Below are 18595 nucleotides of genomic sequence, written 5' to 3' on the forward strand. Positions count from 1 at the left end.
TTTTATTCAAAAAAAATGTACATTATGTATATATCAGCCATGCCATTATTTGCTCTAAACCACTATCAGAATTTTTTATTTTCAGGTTTTTATAACGTAGCTTAATAATATCACACAATAATGTAAACCTCTATTCGCAAGTGAATTTATTTTAACAAAAAGCTCTCAAATTTTGTTGAATTCTGTGGTGGTAAGTTTTAATAATAACTAATCCCTCAGTATTGTATTGGATTCAGAGAAAGTTCCAGACACTGTGTTTGCTATATGTATTGCGCTGTTGGTGATTCATCATTTAAGTATTAAAGGGATTGTGATTGCATAAATACCCTGTTAAAAAGTTGTACATGGATTTCCACCAAAACATGAAGTTTTAGCAATATTTTTCAGTATACACTATGCAACACATGTTCACCATATTTTACATTAAAAACCTTTTTAATTTGAATGTGATAGTAAGCTGTACTTGTCTGTCATGCAAAGTTGCTTGTTTTAAAATTTTGTTTTTATTCATAGATGTTGCAAAATAAAATTGTTTTATGCTGTAATCTGTGTTTGTTTCAATGTGTATATGGTAAAAATAAAGTTGTAATTTGAGTAGGTTTAAACTGGATTCAAAATATATTCTGTATGTCACGTCATACCTTCATCATTAGGAGTTCATATCATCATGATACTGAAAATATAACCATTTTCGCAAGTTCCCAAATATCATCGAAAAAATTTTCATTTCTTGGAATTAATTTTCACCGAAAAACATTTTCAATAAAGTTGTTTTTTGATGAGTTGAATGTAAAATACAAGGAAAGTTATTTTTTATTTTATAATTTCTACTCTACTCACTTGTCAAGTATCACTAAAAACCAAGGTGATAGTATAATCAAAATAATGCAAACTAATAAAAACTGTGGGGGAACACTAGTACAATTCATATTTATGGCAGGTGGTAACCGAAAGTCATTCCAGTCTAATTGTGGCTGCTATACGACTCCCCACACCAATTCAAGCCGAGGGATTGAAGCTTATGAAATTCATTAATATCTTCAAAAGTGGAATAAAATTTTAATCATAATCAGGTTTTTGGATTTAATTGAAATCAGAATGTTTGGTGTATATTGTTAATTTATTTGGATTTACTTCACCTTATTCATGTTGTATGCCACATCTTGGTCACCTGAACAACCCATAAACAAGAATAAAATGAAAAATGGCAAGAAAAAAAATTTGTGACAAATGAGCAAACGTAATGGTTTCTAGTATATTGTCACGTTAAGTTATTGTGATTCCATGTGTATGAACTGGAGCTAATTTATCACGGTAAAATGAAGTAATTTAAAATTAACAGACACTATGTACAAGTGGTATGTCTAACGACTGATGCGGACATTAGCAGATGGTCTAGCAGCCACACCCAATATTTTGCTTTGGGCAACTTGTCAGAATTCAGTACTGTGTGTGTGAGCTGCTGAAAATATATTATTAAATTTGTTGGAAATTGCAGTTTGTTTTTCAGCAAGAAAATTGTGTAAAATGATTATACACTTTTCCCCAAATTTTGTAAAAGTGGAAGGAATCTGAAGGTACTGGTCACACAAATCACTATTATTTATGGTGAATTGTCGTTCACTACACCCTCTTGCAGCTGCCATTCTCCAAAGATTTGTTGGTCACTGGAAAATCATACCCAGCATGTGACAGTAATAAAGCATTCCTGTCAAAGTACTGATACTTGATTGCCATGCTTAATTGAACTGGCAGTCACTAAGCAAAAATGAAAAGTAAACTACGTCATATTCTGACATATCCCAACTAGAAAACTACAATAGCATTTCCCATGGTGGTTAATTTATTATTGTCCTATTTAATATACCCGTTTTTATACCACAGTAATTACAGAAAAAAAAATATAAAAACGAAGTACGTTATCATGGGTTCAACGAGTATGGCAGATCATAGAGGGCGCTATGGCATGTAAGAGCAAACTCTTCGTGATCTGACCAGGGTCAATCTGATAATCCGATGAGGCTTCATTTTTTTCTAATTTTCATATTTTAATTAGCGTTATTTTTGTTTACGACTATTTTGCTTTTGTTTTAGTTGATATTACTCATTTTTTTTTCATATGTGGTATCACCAAGATATCACATAGGAAAAAACTAAATAACGCAAGTAAATCCAAATAAACATAAATAAAAAAAAGAATATGGAAATTAATAATAATATTAAATTGAAGCCTATACCTATATTGTATTTTAATTAGATTGTGACCATCAAAAAGCCATTGCAATGTGCATCAAATAAAAGCCTGCCATCCTGAGACTAATTATGCATGAAGGTACCTTCCATGAATTATGATACCTCACAGCAAAATTATTAATGAATTTATATGAGATGAGGTAATTCTAGCCTGGCATGTTCACGTGAGTTGCGCCCTCTGCGGTGCTCCAAACCCAACACACACTTCCCCAACGATTTTTTGTCGGTACCAATCGAACTGCAGGAACATCAGATATTCGCTGGTTCCCGGCGTCCTTTGCGAATGGCAGGTAGGACGCAGGTAACTAGTAATCGCCATATTGTTCCATTTGGGCCGGTTTTCAGGCCGGAAGGAACGCGACTGGGTGACGTAATTTGAAAACATTTCAAGTTCCGTTTTGCGTAAACGTGTCTGTAATGCTACAATAAAGCCATGCTCATACATACTGCCTGCTTAGATTTACAGATTTGATATGTTCTGTGCAAATTTATAACAAAAGAAACAATTCTTTTTATTCGCCCCACTTTCGAAAGCAAAAGGAAACCCCTGAACGGCCACGAGCGTAAGCGCTGACGTCAGGTAACTAAGGGAAATGGAACAAGCAACGAGAAAGTGATGTACCAATCAGAATGCCGGAACCGTTACTAGTTACCGGCCTCTTGTGGCTTGGTACGCCATGACACTTGAGGCGGGAACCAGCCAACATCAGATAGTGACAGCCATCAAAGAGTAACCATTCACGGCAGAGTTTATTTGTTTGTTGACATAATGTGTGATAAGGTGCTGGCAAATTTTCGACAAATGTTTATCATCTTGTTAAAAACTGACTGATTTTTGCTGATTGGTTGATGGTGTTACCATGACCACCAACATGAATATTCATTTAACTCTTTGCAAGAAAGCATGTAGACGTGAGTGGCGCTCTCGCCGATCGAACGGCATCAAAGGGACTGTGATATCACCAATATACTTTACTCGATTTTAAATGTAACATATTGTAATACATGTATTAGCTCTGGTACCGTGCCTGTATGCTAATTTTGCACACTGCTGTGGTATTCAATTGTTTCTAATTTCGTAATAATGTAATTTAAAGCGGGGGGGGGGGGGGTCGTCACCTGCGCATGCGTCAGATGGCCATAGCATGTCATTGCGTTGCGTCGTCACAGGAAGCGCTATCCACAGTCAGCTGGCGCACACGTGATAATAAAATAAATACGATATTTACTATATGGGGGCCGCCATCTTGAATGCAGCGAAAACTAAAGTCTCTTATTTAGTTTTCGCTGCATTCAAGATGGCGGCCCCCATATAGTAAATATCGTATTTATTTTATTATCACGTGTGCGCCAGCTGACTGTGGCGCTATCCCAGCGCAGACGTGTAGAAGAAGACGCCGACCTGCAGCGTCAATGATGTCATTGCTTACAAACAAGCGAGTACCCATGAGCCTTTGCAATTTTAGCGTGTGTTGTTATCATCGCTTGGGACTCACTTCCCGCGCAGGTGACGACCCTCCCGCTTTAAATAAATAAAACACATAAATTCGTAGACATGGGCTTTTTATTCGTCTGTAATTTGTACAAAGATCTTATTTTTTGTAAGCGTATTATAAAGTATTAAATTTTGTAATTCGTACGCAGGGCATATGCAATATTTGTGTTGATAAACATAGATTTTCCCACAATCCAATGCGCTCTTCTCATGGAAATCACAAGTAGGTTTGTTTATAGGCCATTTCAAAAAAACAAAACAAAAAAACTCCATACAATGAGAAATAAATATATAACGTTGACTAAATGGTATTGTAAATATTTTGACAAATTAAAATGAACATGGTTTTTCGGCCATCGGGCATCCCCAAAAAGTTGCATAATATCCGAGTTTAGTACACAGAGCATGAAACCCTTCCACGCCGATCCACCGAAGCTAGCCGTGGTTTCGCGGCGTTTTGGGTCCGGGAAGGTATACAGTAGGGTCCGACTGTATACCGACGATGTATATATAACTGATAGACGAAGCAAAATACCTTCCCGGACCCAAAACGCCGCGAAACCACGGCTACACCGAAGCCAGACATTGCTCTTCGAGAAGGCGCTCAAGTTTACGCCCTCTAGTGGCACAAATTCGTATCAAGGCAACGCACTCGGAAAAGTTCGAAATACTGTCACGTGCCGGAGTTGTTCCATGTTTCGATGCTTGTACGCTCTTAGCAACCAAGCAAACCACATCTATATTGTGAATCTCTAAGTATTAACGCTAAATATCATACACTTTACGGTAAATCAAAACTACCATTTTTTCTACGCAATGGGCCAGTGTTGTAGTAAGACATCTGCGAACTTTTCTGGAATTGGTAGGCGATTTCGGAAACGATTCAGGTGAGTTTATGTTCTGGCGTGTGAACCGATCGCTTCATATAACATTGTGTTAGCGATGACATCATTGTCACCGACTTGTCATGTTATATATGTACTACTAGTTTCCTTCATAAAATTATCATTATGTTTTACGCATAAATATCACGCAGATGTTTGCAAAGAAGACTGCAGCTGAGACAAACTACAACCACCAAGTTATTATTATTCCTGAATATACACACAAAGTTAATGAGAACTTGATTATCTTGCTTGATAAAAAGGGAGAACAAAAACTTCCAAGAAATCCACATAATTGCCGAGTTCCTATTATTCTTAGTAATATTGTATTTTTATATTGGTTATTTTAGGAAAAACGTTAGTAAGGCAGAAGTCGTGTCCATTGATATTCGAAATGAACGAGAATATATTCGAAGCCCTGAGGTAAGTATAAGTCGACTGGTCAGTAACAGTACGGTAACTGACATCGATACACTGCCCGGATCAGTGAGTGACAATTCTATGTTAAGTACAGATAAGGTAAATGATTCAACTGATGAGATGAACCGTGATATTATCTCACTTCAAAGATCAGTAAGTAAAATATATAAAGAGTACAACAGTTCAGCAAAAATATTTATTGAAGATATCGACCGTGATTACAATGTTCAGGACGATGCAAAATTGCAGACAGATAATATAAAATTGTCAGAGCAAAATCACGACTTAAATTTACCAATCAGTAGTCTAAATACATCAATAGATGGCGATAGCGTAACTGACGACCAGTTTATTGGAACTACGCCCAGAGCAATACTTGACATGAGTTTTGACGCCGGTGCAGAATTTGCACGCGAATTTGAAAGATATCGTAATTCAGATGAGTATAAAGAAAAAAGACGGCGCCCTCAAACAAAACCAAGTGTAGATGGATTTGTAGATAAATTTTCCGCCGTTGCAGAGGAGGATTAATTAACATATTGTAATTTGTTTTGCTGACAAAAATCAGATACATTTTGATGACTTTTGATGTACTTACATTTACAACTATTTCCAATCCAGAAAATAAATAACAACTTTTGCATCTTTTTCAATCAAATTATAGTATTAACATGTTGAAATATGGCGTATTTCAATGTTTATTTCTTTTACATTCTCGTGAGTTCATGCAAATTTTATATCTATAGAACACACTTTCAGAATAAGAAAAACGTCCAGGAAAATGGCAAATCAAATATAAAATGTATTTGTTTTGGTTCACATATGCGGTGTCATACATAAACGGCAACTTTACAAATAACTTCCCAGAAATGTTATACTAATAAGTGGGCATAGACTCATGACAAAAAGGGTGTTTTGTTCTGCCCAGTTTTCGATAAAATTGTAATGTTGCAGAAGCACGCCCTCCCTTCCTTCCGTATACAACACATAACCCGGAAATTATTTTTCTGCTTTCACCATCCTAAAGTTAAAATCACCATAACGAGCCTTTTTTAATATTATGTCATATTATTAAATTATATGTCCTTAACACATACGACGTATTTGTCATTTAATTCGTGTGAACTAATACATAAATAAAATTCATAAAAATAGAACAACTTCTCCTTGCTATATTAATTTAATGAAAGAAACGCCCAAGAAAACGACAAATAAAACATTATTTTTTAAGGTTATTTGATTTATTTATTCTTTTATACGAGAGGCGCCTACGGGTTTCGCAAATAAAATATGAAATGAATACAATACCATTATCTTTATAAAATGTCTGAGCGTTAACGCCAACGCCGAGAATTTTAAACAGTCATATTATAAAACAGTAAATTAAATATCCGCATTATCATATTTTCTTGAATTTGTACGATTGCGAGGTAGTTTAAAAAGGTGAAAAAGACGAAATATGAGTGATGTATCATGAAACTTAACTTTGGAAATAATGTAAGAGGAATAACAATTGTTAATTAAGACATTTATGGATAAAAACGGCGCCAGGAAGCTTTCTCTGAGACTCGAGTGTTCATATATTAAAATGTTTGCGTAATCAGTTGATACATACGAAGTGGAAGTATGGTAACATAGAAATTTGAAAAAAATCCTTGGACCCGTTCGATCTTCCTGATCAAAGATATCTGATGCGACGACCACATTGGGAATAATATTCCAGCTGGCTCCTGGCGAGCGACTGAAATAAAATAAATAAGTAAGCAGGCGAAACTGTTAAATTATCTGTATGTTCGTTTGATGGCGGCGAACTTGAATTTAAGTTGGCAGTGAGAATGACTCCGAAGTCATTTATTTGGGAAACACGTTCAACTATATCGTCGTCAATTGGCATAGATTATCGACAATAATGGCTTTTGTTCTGCCTAGTTTTCGAGAAAATTACAATGATGTAGAAGTACGCCCCTATCGGTATTTATTTTGCTGGCGTTGTTGGCAGGCTTTCTACAGTTAGCTTTCGCTGCTATCATAGCATACTTGAATGGTTCACATTGATCCACGTTTGAATCTAACACAAATGATTAATAGACTGAACGTTTTAACACGTGCTATTACTTTTTCATGTACTCAACCATCATGTTTTATTTCATTCACTTTTCGTATTGTTTTTATTTTTTTGCAACTGGTTAATTTAATATATTTTTATCACTTTTTATATACTCAACCATAATATTTTATTTCATTCACTTTTTGTATTGTTTTTATTTTTTTGCTACTGGTTAATTTAATATATTTTTATTACTTTTTATGTACTCAGCCATCATGCTTTTTATTTCATTAACTTTTTGTATTGTTTTTATTTTTTTGCAACTGGTTAATTTAATATATTTTTATTACTTTTTATGTACTCAACCATCATGTTATATTTCATTGACTTTTTGTATTGTTTTTTTTTTTTTTTTTTTTTTTTTTGCAACTGGTTAATTTAATATATTTTCATTACTTTTATGTACTCAACCATAATATTTTATTTCATTGACTTTTTGTATTGTTTTTATTTTTTTGCAACAGGTTAATTTAATATATTTTTATATACTCAACCATAATATTTTATTTCACTGACAGTTTGTATTGTTTTTATTTTTTTGCAACTGGTTAATTTAATATATTTTTATTCTTTTTCATGTACTCAACCATAATATTTTATTTCATTGACTTTTTGTATTGTTTTTATTTTTTTGCAACAGGTTAATTTAATATATTTTTATTATTTTTATATACTCAACCATAATATTTTATTTCACTGACAGTTTGTATTGTTTTTATTTTTTTGCAACTGGTTAATTTAATATATTTTTATTCTTTTTCATGTACTCAACCATAATATTTTATTTCACTGACTTTTTGTATTGTTTTTATTTTTTTGCAACTGGTTAATTTAATATATTTTTATTATTTTTATGTACTCAACCATAATATTTTATTTCATTCACTTTTTGTATTGTTTTTATTTTTTTGCAACTGGTTAATTTAATATAATTTCATTACTTTTTATGTACTCAATCATCATGTTTTATTTCATGTGTAAGCTTTTAATGAAATGTCGACAATCATTACTTTTGTTTTATTTGTAATGTTAATTTAGAAAATATATTGACTATTTGCATTGCTTTTATACTTTTTAGAATTCCTTGATTAAGTATGTTTTATTATGTTTTGTACTAAATATTCATGCTTTATTTTATTAGTGATTTTTTCAATTTAAATGAAACCTACGGACATTTTCTGTTGCTTTTCTTCTTTTTACAACTATATTTTTTACGTACGTTTTCATAACTTTTTTATGTAATCACTTATCATATTTATGTTATCACTCACTTTTTATTTTAAATCGCGCTCTTTAACAATTACATAATTGAGTATGGTTTTGCTACTTTTTTGTACTCAATCTTCATGTTTTTTTTTTGTTTTTTTTTGTTTTTTTGTAAACCTTTTGTTTGGCTTTTATATTTTGAGAACCCCAAAACCAATTATTTGGAATTATTTGTTTTCTCAAAGCCTGTAAAAAATTTCTTAGAACGATCTCACAATATTACATGTAGCGCCATCTTGGTTATTCAATTCCGGATGACCCCGGGTAACATTGTGTCACTAGTGGCGGCGCTGTTTGACACTGAATGGTGTTTACGGTGTGTCAAGAGTCAAGAGCAACGCTTATTCTGGTATCGTCTTTGGAGATGAGACTTGTGATTCCCGGGAATTAATTTAGACCTCTATTTCTTAGTGGAGATAATGAGTATGTTTTGTTTGTACTTAATCTCCATGTTTTATTTTATTTGTAAACTTTTAATATAAATGAAATTTATGTACTCGATCGTCATATTTTATTTCTTTGTAAGCCTTGCCGTTATTATATTCAGTCATGTTTTATTTTATGTGTAAACCTTACCGTTTTTATATTCAGTCATGTTTTATTTTATGTGTAAACCTTACCGTTTTTATATTCAGTCATGTTTTATTTTATGTGTAAACCTTACCGTTTTTATATTCAGTCATGTTTTATTTTATGTGTAAACCTTACCGTTTTTATATTCAGTCATGTTTTATTTTATATGTAAACCTTACCGTTTTTATATTCAGTCATGTTTTATTTTATATGTAAACCTTACCGTTTTTATATTCAGTCATGTTCTATTTTATTGTAAACCTTACCGTTTTTATATTCAGTCATGTTTTATTTTATTGTAAACCTTACCGTTTTTATATTCAGTCATGTTTTATTTTATATGTAAACCTTACCGTTTTTATATTCAGTCATGTTTTATTTTATATGTAAACCTTACCGTTTTTATATTCAGTCATGTTTTATTTTATATGTAAACCTTACCTTATATTCAGTCATGTTTTATTTTATTGTAAACCTTACCGTTTTTATATTCAGTCATGTTTTATTTTATATGTAAACCTTACCTTATATTCAGTCATGTTTTATTTTACTGTAAACCTTACCGTTTTTATATTCAGTCATGTTTTATTTTATATGTAAACCTTACCGTTTTTATATTCAGTCATGTTTTATTTTATATGTAAACCTTACCTTATATTCAGTCATGTTTTATTTTATTGTAAACCTTACCGTTTTTATATTCAGTCATGTTTTATTTTATATGTAAACCTTACCTTATATTCAGTCATGTTTTATTTTATTGTAAACCTTACCGTTTTTATATTCAGTCATGTTTTATTTTATATGTAAACCTTACCTTATATTCAGTCATGTTTTATTTTATGTGTAAACCTTACCGTTTTTATATCAGTCATGTTTTATTTTATATGTAAACCTTACCTTATATTCAGTCATGTTTTATTTTATTGTAAACCTTACCGTTTTTATATTCAGTCATGTTTTATTTTATATGTAAACCTTACCTTATATTTAGTCATGTTTTATTTTATGTGTAAACCTTACCTTATATTCAGTCATGTTTTATTTTATGTGTAAACCTTACCTTATATTCAGTCATGTTTTATTTTATGTGTAAACCTTACCGTTTTTATATCAATGATTCATAGATGTTTTTTAATGCCTTTATTCTTTTTGAATACTACCAAATTATGTAAGTTATTATTATTTATTTATGTACTCAATCATCGTGATTCAGTTTCATTTTATTTGTAAACAGAAATTATTGACTTTTTGTATTGCTCTTATTTTTTACTTTTACTTAACAAAATATATTTGTATTACTTTTTTGTACTCAAACGTCATGTTGCTTTTATTCTTCTAACAAAAAAGTACACTTTTATTATTTTTTGTAATTAATCATCATGTTTTATTATTTTGTATTAAACCTTGAATTTAATTTAAACGAAATATATTGATTTTTGTGTTGCCCACCCACCCCAATCTGGAATTATTTGTTTGTTTTTCTCAAAAATGTCCATTTCTAAGTTGCTCTCAATGAATAAAATCCAGTACACTAAACGCGTTTCTCACAATAGAGTTATATTGCGCAATTTTCTTTGAAAGTGACAAATTCAGAATGTATGTTTATTTCATTTTTTCAAATTATTCATTTGAAATTAGCTTAATATTAATTGAAGTGTTGATGCTGTGACAAAATCGATTCTTGCGCTTGACCTTGAGATCAAATTACCTACAGATACATACATTAATTCATCATAACGGGAACATATTTTTGTGTTGGGCCAATTCTCACCAATTTATAACTATAACGACCTTCCACTTGAGCTGAGAAATGATCGCACATCAATGGGTAGAATCAAGTACAAAGAGTTATTTTCGTTCAAAATGCCAACGCACCAGGGTTTCTTCCCCCTCGGGGTGAGTGGGGTGGGTGATATACATTATACATAACGTTGAATGTGATTCTAAAAGCCGAAGAGACATTTCAGCAGTTAATCCATCTTTTTCACTATATAAGAATCGTTCATTTGTTGAAGTATATAACAAGTATATATTAAATAAAACACGTAAATTCGTAGACATGGGCAAGGTGTAAAATGTAATCAGCTATATTATTCGTCCGTAATTTGTACAAAGATCTTATTTTTTGTAAGCGTATAAAGCATTTTCCACATTAGATGTCGTAATTCGTACGCAATTTCCAATTTTGTTTCTTAAACACAAATTATCAAATATATTATGAAAATGTAAAATGTAATTTGCTCTATCTGTAAAGTGTAAAAACCTATTTTTTACTGTAAATAGAACTTTCATTTTATTTACTGTAAAAACGTAAAATGCCTTTATTATTTCCTGTAACCTGTACCAACTATATCTCGGCCACCACGAGATCTTATGCTTGTCGTTGATTGGTCGATGCATCACAGCGGCACTACTTTTACAGTGGCACTACTTTCAATGGGCATCGTGCATACCCACTAAAGATCACATGACCTGCCACCTGTTTTTATAAAACAAAACTAATTGAAATGCTATAGATAGAGACAGAACCAAGATATGACACTTTTATTGGAGTCATATTACTGCCGATTTGTTTTAATATACGATGTAACAACTATAATAAGCGTCCTTGTACGACGGCTCCCACTGAACACACCTCTCAGTGCGACCTGTCATATTTAGTTAATATTTAACTCGTACTCAACTCTGCTTTGTTCGTTGCAGGAAGTTCGGTCATAGTCAGTTTCCGTGAGTCAGTCGAATAAATAAAGCACCAGACTTATTATTGCGAGTATATTGTAATTGTAGTTTTTTTTTTGAGATTTGTGAGTAATTATTCACTAATATGAATAAATCATAAAGTTCATTATAATTACAGACTAAAGTTGTAATGTTTTCACTAAATTTTCTTGTGTCCGTGGTTATTTCTGAGTTAAGGTCATGTCGGTAGACATATATATGTTTTCAATTTCATAAGTGAAAAGTCAATAATAACAACTCACCATGTCACGTGACCATATATTTACCCAATAAAAGTTGAAGAGTCATAAATACTGGGTTATCCAAATAGAGGACAGTATACGGTCTGCCTGCCACACCTGAGTCACACGATACGCAATACGGAAAAAAAATTGTAATATGATAGTGTTTTCTCAATCAAAACTAGTACTGGTTTAGGCTAATCGTACGAGATTGTTGCTGTTTAGTCCACGGTGAGAGTAAATTTATGTCACACCTCTTGAATTCTTGTATCCGTTGGACGTACGGTCTTCGCGAAGTGCACAAAGAAGTCTTGAAACCAAGATGGCGTACCGTGGTTGGAAAGTGCCAGTGTCCTTAACTGGATTACTACTACTAATATTTCGTCAGATAGCCCAGACCAATGCGGATTATGTACAAAGTAAGTTAAATTATTACATTTATATGAATGTCTCGTCTATCACTTGCAAGCAGAGAAGTGCATATTCTGTCACCCTATATGGCTGAAACGTTGCATCGTGTTACATGCCAGAAACTCATTCATGTTTTCTTTCGTTTTATTTCTAGATATAAATCGGCGCGATATCCATTATTTGTTTTGTTTTTTAATTTAGTATTGCTATATTAAATCGTAATTTTACGAACTAAAATCACACACAGCGAGTGCTGCGACTATTCACTGTCACGAGTCTGTATTCTCCATTAAATTATGAATATATATTTGAGTTGACGTTGACACTTTGTGGCGCTCTTTCAACAACGGGTTCGCTACACTTAGTTGCACGTGGAGACTGAACTGAAATAATACTGATCATGACATTACGGTGACAACTGGAAATTCAATAACACAAAATTGTCATCATTTCATGGTCTGCTCCGAACTACATATACCTCATTTACTCATTTGCATATCAATAGTAAAATACCGATATTGTTATCTCAGCTAAATTGTCGTACAGAATTAATCATAACCGCCTTGTGTAGGTTACATATTTGTCAACAATGGGTTGTCAAAGTCCGAAAGAGAACTTTAATTACCTCATTCATTCGAAAGAACTGTTTTTTTTTTTTTATTACCGGCGACTATAATTTCAAGCCGATATTATAAAACCGTTCGTGTTATTGACTATAGAGGCGGGATTACGGCATGTTATGATTATGTTCATATTTGATATCCAGGTTAAAGTACACAGTTGGTGTCTTGTTTCAACCTTGTCATGACAGTAGGGCGTCCTGTGGAATTTTCGAGACATTTCTACTGATAAATTGCCTTGTATGGTTCAAAAATTATTATTTATTAGTTTTCATAGTGTTAATTTTTATGTACCCATCTTACCGCCAATTTAATAATAACAACATATTTAACATCGTAGTTTTCATAGTGTTAATTTTTATGTACCCATCTTACCGCCAATGTAATAATAACAACATATTTAACATCGTAGTTTTCATAGTGTTAATTTGTATGTACCCATCTTACCGCCAATGTAATAATAACAACACATTTAACATCGTAGTTTTTAATTGTTTTCTTTCATAATTTAGATCAAGTACACTCCCCCTGACTTGAACTATGAAAAACAACGTCAATTTGACGAAATTTTGGCATAATTTATTTAATTGCTATTAAATTCGGTTTACAGTTAACATGGGAGATCACTGGACCAACAACTGCTTCGAGACATTCGTTGAACCGGGGGGTATTATTAGAGCATATACTGAGGAGTTTGCGCTCTTTTACCCGACCAAGTATGTCTGTCAAGTCACCATTAGAGCTAGGCATCCAGAGCAGCGATTCTACCTTAGATTTGAGCGGATGGAGGTGTATTCCGAGTACGGAGACTGCTTTGACCATCGCCTCGATATATTCGATGGGGCAACTAGGGCAGACTCGCCGAAAATGACAGGAACACGTGGTTTATGTACTCACTACCAGGAAGACCCTGTACTACCCATGCCGATGCTAAGCTCAACAGACGCCGTCACGTTTTACATCTACAGAAAGGCGAGTGTACGATTTCCAGCCTTGTTCAGGATCGTATTCGCGGCGTTCGAAAATAACGACGGTAAAAACATATTGCTTTTGTATAATGATTCAGTTATAAAGTTGTTAAAGGGCGGCGGTCGTCGCGACGCGCATGTGTGACATTTGTGTTGATAAACATCGAGTACGAGTTTTGACCTAGGTGAGACGTGCACTGATTACCGCTTGTGAATTTTTTGATACCTTTCAATCATCAAAAAATATACCTAGTAACGTATCAGTTTTTGACTCGATAGTCAGTCAAAGTCGCCATCTTTGTTCAAAAGAGACTCATATCTCGCGCATACGTGGTGCGACGACCACGCCATTTAATCGCATGGAGGCTTGTTTTGTTTTTGACGAGTAGATGCTAGTAATAGAATGGACGAGACAAGCCTTTGCTAGAAACAGTGTATGTATGATGGCATGCACTAATTTATATAAAACATCCAGTAATGACACTGATATATTTCATATTCATATACTTGTAACAGTATTCCTAAAAAAGTGTGTTTATATCGCGATTTTTCATAATTAGTGAGATCTTCATTGCATGCCGCCCGCATTGCATACCCTTATATGTTTATACATCTTTGTTTACGTATAAATTATTTCTTTCAGATGGCAATTGCTTTCAATGTGAGAATAATACAGCCTTATGCATGGACGAATCGTTGAAGTGTGATTCTTTGAACCACTGTGCCGATGGATCGGACGAATCATATAAAGGAGAAGGGGGTTGCGCTGGTAAATTTTCAGTTTTCACCGCCAGAGGGCGACATACACTAAATTAAACGTTATCATGATTGTCAGTTTCCATTTCTTCTAGTTAACATGTGTTTTGTTTACCTTCATTCGCCATGACAACGAGACGTGACGTTCTTCGTATTATTTCAATGTGGCATTGTTAGTCAGACCACAACATACTCATATCTGAGATTCCAAAATATATTTTCCAATCTTTATATTGCGAAACACATCTCATCACCATCTATCTGTTCACCCCCCGTATATTGTAAAACACAGCATGCCGGGATAGCATGTCACTCACTGCGTAGTTCGATAAGTTGAAATTATCATTGTTGTGCAAAAATGCCAAGCTCAAATAAAACACATAATTAATTTTTTTTTAAATTCTTAAATTTGTCCCAAAACTGATTGTTAAAGACGTTTCTTCCGCTTTCTTCCAGAGATAGAATTATACAGAGATATCACGGAATTCGGAATCGTGATCACGTCCGTCATCATTGTAATACTTATTCTCATAGTCACAACGGTCGTCATCGTATCGATCTGTTACTATCGTCAACGCCATGGTGACCCACCAAAACGATACTTTCATAGACCTAGAGCCGATGTGGTTACAAGACCAGCCTCTCAATTGACACGTATCCCTGCAAACTCCGCTTTAGGAGCGTACTACGCGCCTTCGTACTCACCTCAAGTTGGCGAACCTCACGAAACCCCATCAGGCTATACACCAGGAGAGGGCGCTATTCAGACATCTGATTCGGATTCGGAAATTGAAGAGAAAGTTTAGCATTAACAGACATAGGGGTTGGTTCGGGTTTGTAAATATTTTGGGAGTTTTATTGAATTTTAGTGAGTTGCTACAGTCTTTAAAGCTCACATTATTTTAAGAATTGTACATTTTGTACCAAAAAAAAACGTTATTGCTGAACATCTTACTATCAAATGTCTATTTCAAAGTGAAATGAACATATTTGGTATTGAGCCGTAGAATTATGAGGCTGCTACTTTTAGAATGAGTTTTCGTCATTCTTGGAATAACCAAATTTTATTGACATTATTCATTTTGAATAGAACAGTCGAATGCTATTCTAATATCTAGTTCAAATATGGTAAATTCATATAGACGCAACTACTTCAGAAAATACCACTTTCTTTAATATAAACTGCAAGTTCTGTATTTGTATTACCCATAATATACAATAACTGTGCCTTGTCTAACAAACGGAATTGTGGATCTGAGGTTTGTATTCACTTAAATCACCTTATTCTTGTTTTTTTATGTTGTGAGCAGTCAATCGTGAAGTTGTATGCTAATTCTTTTTTTTATGTTTTCTTTTAAATAAATTTTCACAAGAACTTAGCAAATCCGGAACAAAGATGCTTTCAACTGATACTGATTTAATTGAATTGCTATGTTTACTTTTTGTAAATTGTATAATAGTATTATTGACTGTACTGAATTGTCTTGGAGATTATACCAAGAAAGGGAATATAACAATTATTGTATCCAAAGACGGTGGGCATATTTTAAACTAGGAAATTGTCATACAATTGGAAACTGGATGTCATCTGAAGTGATTTTATCAGTCCTACCAAACATTATCCCACTAAAGCCAGGGATATGTTTATGAAGTTGTTGAACCGGTAGATTTAAATCTCATCTTATTCTGAATGGTATCATGAAATTTCATCTTTTGATAAATTAACTGCATATAGAAGTTTTAAAATAAATAAAAACTCAGATCCAGAATGATAGTTAACAGTTGTTAATATTCACGCCCATCGTATTATATTGTCACGACTTTCCCTACCAGACATTGCGCATAGAAACATACGGGAAATATAATACAGAAAGACATGAATGTATACGTTTACCGTGTGAGTCCCAAAATATTGAAAACGAATATCATTTTGTTTTAATTTGTCCATTCTTTGACACAGCCTATTAAGTTAATATTAAATTAATGTCTTCTGAAAACAGCAATGAAAACTAAACAAAAACGTTTTCTTTTGTCTACCGCGCCTTGAAATTAAGAAGTGACTTAAAGAACGATTTAGTTTGACCATTGCTGTGCTTTGTTTATATATTATATATTTTTGTGTATTTTGGGCCACATGTCATCATCATAGTACAATAAAGACCATATAATTTAAACATTTTTATTTAGGACTGACATTCTTGATATCCGTTTTTGTATTCAAGAAAAGAATTTATGTGCTCACATACACCGACTTAAAAGAATATGTTGACGAACATTATATTGGACGAGTCTGAGAATAAAATTAGATGTTAGCAACGGTGCTTGTACAAGTAATTCTAGAAGTAGTGTGAAAGGGAACAATACGTCACGCACTCGTAGCAACGCAGCTCTTTGGTGACACGAAGGCCGCAACGATTTGATCTGTAGCTTTACATCAATAAAGATTATGTTTCTAATATATTTGACTATATCATAGATATCAAATGAATACACGATAAAACTTCAAACCACTAAAACACAGTAGTTGGTTGTGTCCGTGCGTATAATAACCACTACCTTAGAGGGCAGTATAACAAACAAGAACGGCGATAGATAACACATGTTATACATTAGACTCGATTTCCAGTCTCTGCCCCTTGTAATTACCAATATAAATGCTAGAAATTTATTTATTATGGCAATTCGAGTGTTACAATATTCGTGGAATTATATTTCTGTTCATGAAAATACATATGTTCCTGTATTTTGAAATGAAAATAGATGACGTTATATCGCCCTCACACTTTGTAGATTTTCTAATATAACTTTCTGCAGCACACATGTACGTTTTACCAATAGACATTCAGGCTTTACCAATAAAATATAGGTGTTGCAACAAAAGTAATGTTTGTTGTATCATAATATAGGGTTTTTACGAACACTCGGCTTGCCATTGAGTCTTACTGTGGTGTTTATTTGTTTTAATTCCATGTCATGTGTTTTTATATGGGCGTTATAAACATAGACTTGTTACATGTTACAGTTCATTTTATCGTGCTGTTCTAGTCTACGTTTATAGGAGGTGATATATATGACATTATTGTCATTGAATATTTATATTAAAGCGGGGAGTCGTCACCAGCGCATGCGTCAGATGGCCATAGCCTGAGCGTGTTATTGTTTACGAACAGGCGTCTACCCGTGAACCTTTGCGTGTTTAGCGTGTGTTGTTATTGTCGCTTGGGACTCAATTCCCGCGCGTGCGCAGGTGACGACCTTCCCGCTTTAAATATAATGCCTATCAAAACAAAAAGCTAGACAATATATTTTTAAGCCAGACATTTCGGGACACTTAAGTCACTGGTGTCTCTCAGACGTCCATTGTACCACAGTACAGGTTATATTCGAAATATGAATGAAATGTATGGTGTTGATCCGCTGATTACTTTGTCTTATATAGTTGTACTGATATTGACTGTCTATTTATTCAAATACAGTTGTCGTTATTATATTAATAGTTCTTCAATGCATCAAATATATTCCTCATAAATATAAAAATAAAATCGACGTACCAAACTCCTATCACTATATCTGCGTTCCAATTTAATCACAGTGTATTGAATTTTTTTTAAACAAATCCCAAATAAAATAAAATGATTTATTAAACTAAATAAATGTCAAATCTCTTAAAACTTGCGTTGGACCCACAAAAGTGCTTTGACACTAGAGGGCGCAATTTATAGGAACGGTCCTATCCGTTGCCAGCCTGATAAATACTTTCCAGTTCTATGTGAAGCTATATTCTGTGCAACCATAACTGAACCCACTTTTATTATTTCTTCTGCCATCTAGTTTCTAGTAGGATAACTTTCTAGGCAAATCGCTATCTGTGAATATAAT

This window comes from Saccoglossus kowalevskii, chromosome 4 (assembly GCF_978046115.1).
Source record: "Saccoglossus kowalevskii chromosome 4, keSacKowa6.1, whole genome shotgun sequence".
Taxonomy (NCBI): Eukaryota; Metazoa; Hemichordata; class Enteropneusta; family Harrimaniidae; genus Saccoglossus; species Saccoglossus kowalevskii.